This window comes from Triticum aestivum, chromosome 1D (genome assembly GCF_018294505.1).
Source record: "Triticum aestivum cultivar Chinese Spring chromosome 1D, IWGSC CS RefSeq v2.1, whole genome shotgun sequence".
Lineage (NCBI taxonomy): Eukaryota > Viridiplantae > Streptophyta > Magnoliopsida > Poales > Poaceae > Triticum > Triticum aestivum.
The window spans coordinates 475,199,768-475,201,495 of record NC_057796.1 but is presented as its reverse complement, the minus strand read 5'-3'; the positions used below and the strand labels follow the sequence as shown (position 1 = coordinate 475,201,495).

The 1,728-nt window shown below is 42.8% G+C and overlaps 1 protein-coding gene across 1 annotated transcript in view; it reads left to right on the top strand.

Annotated features, from left to right (window-relative positions):
• Positions 1 to 1,287: 1,287 nt before the first annotated feature.
• Positions 1,288 to 1,728, top strand: part of LOC123183158 (FRIGIDA-like protein 3) — a 4,177-nt gene continuing 3,736 nt past the window's right edge. The window contains exon 1 of the mRNA XM_044595905.1: positions 1,288 to 1,515. The gene's annotated coding sequence lies outside the window, so the exon portion shown is untranslated. The remainder of the gene's footprint in view (positions 1,516 to 1,728) is intronic.

The following is a 1,728-nucleotide window of genomic DNA, read 5'->3' as shown; positions in this document are numbered from 1 at the left end:
TTTACTTTTGCTTGTATTTTGGAATATTTCTAAAATACCTATTATAAAAATCACTTTACAGACTAATTTGAAAAATGTTAATCACTCATTAGAAAAATACAAAACATGTATAAAATGTTTCTAATGTGTACAAAAATTGTACAATGTGTATGAAAATAAGTAGACATCAAAACATATATATGAAAAAAAGTTAATCGTGGATATGAAAAATATTAATGTGAAAATATTCCTAATGTATGCAATAAAAATATGTATATGAAAAAAAGTAGAAATCAAACATATATACTCCCTCCGTCCGAAATTACTTGTCGGAGAAATGAATGTATTTAGATGTATTTTAGTTCTAGATATATCCATTTCTATTCATTTTTGTGACAAGTATTTTCGGACGGAGGGAGTATGGTTTAATAAATGTTAATAATGTATTTAGAAAATGTTGAACATGCACATAACAATATTCCCGATGTATACAAAACATGTATTACAATGTGTATGGAAAAAGGTAGACATAAAAAAAGTTTTCAAAAATATTAATCTTGTATGTGAAAAACAATAAATATGTATATAAAAAATGTTCTTGGCTTATATGAAAAAAAGTTGACGTCAAAATATATGTTTGATAAAAATCATGTATTTGAAAAAATGTTCAACGTGCACACAAAAAATGTTTATACAATGTTCACGTAGGGTATTAATTGAATCTGAGTGAACGAATAAAACACGAAAAATGGTTCACCGGGAGGGGGGGGTGTCCCTTAGGCAGGAGACATACGCTATACTCGCTATAAGTGAGATACATTCTTTGCGTTTAGTTAATTTATCGTGCCTGTCCCCAGAGGCGAGACCCGTGTGCCCACACGGCACGGCCCGTTTATAAACAGACCTCCGTGTGTCGTGCCTGGGCCGGACTGTTGCCCACCTTTGCCATGAGCTGAATTAGACATGAATTTATTAGACTCAAATGGGAGGCTCACAATCTTGCAAAACATGGTCTTTCGTTAGGGGGTCATGTGTGTTTAGGCCAACCTGGAGATCTTCTCTTCGTATCTGTAAACATTGTGACGGATTAATAAAGTGTTGCGAGTTTGTCTAAAAAAAAGGAGTAAATAATTTGTCCCCCTTCGCTCTATCCTGCAAAATACGAGGACCAGTACACAAAAGCGGCAGGGGGCCTTCCGCAAAAGTGCCAGCAGCACCGCCCAGGCGCCGGATCTCGCCCATCCTTCTCCCATCGAACGGCCCATAAGTCGCTAGCGCAGTAATCCCCACGTCGCACAGGCTACCTTCTCGGCCACAGGCTCGCTAACCCTAAATCTCCGCCTCGTCCGTCGTCGCCACCACCATCGCCGTTCCGCCGCCGCCGCCGCGCCGTACCCCAGACGCCCCCGCCCCCGCCCCCGTCCCCGGCCTCTCGCCAGCGTCACCGTCCCCCGTTCTTCCCCGCCGGGACGCCGCGCTCCTGCCGTCTCCGTCGCGTCCCCCCCGGTCTTGGGCCGTCGGTCTCCTTTGCTTGAGGTATGAGCCAGGTCGTTTCCATCCAGCGATTCCCTTGGTTCAATCCCTCCCGTTTGGGAGGAGACCTTCGCAATTTATCGGTGCACACCATCTAGATCCGCCCCCTGAGGATAATTAGCCAATCCGAATTTGCGAATAGGTCGAGGTCTGAATAGGGTTAACGATCTTGTTTGAATTCAACGGGGTATGTTCTTGTTGGGATTTATTGGGAAG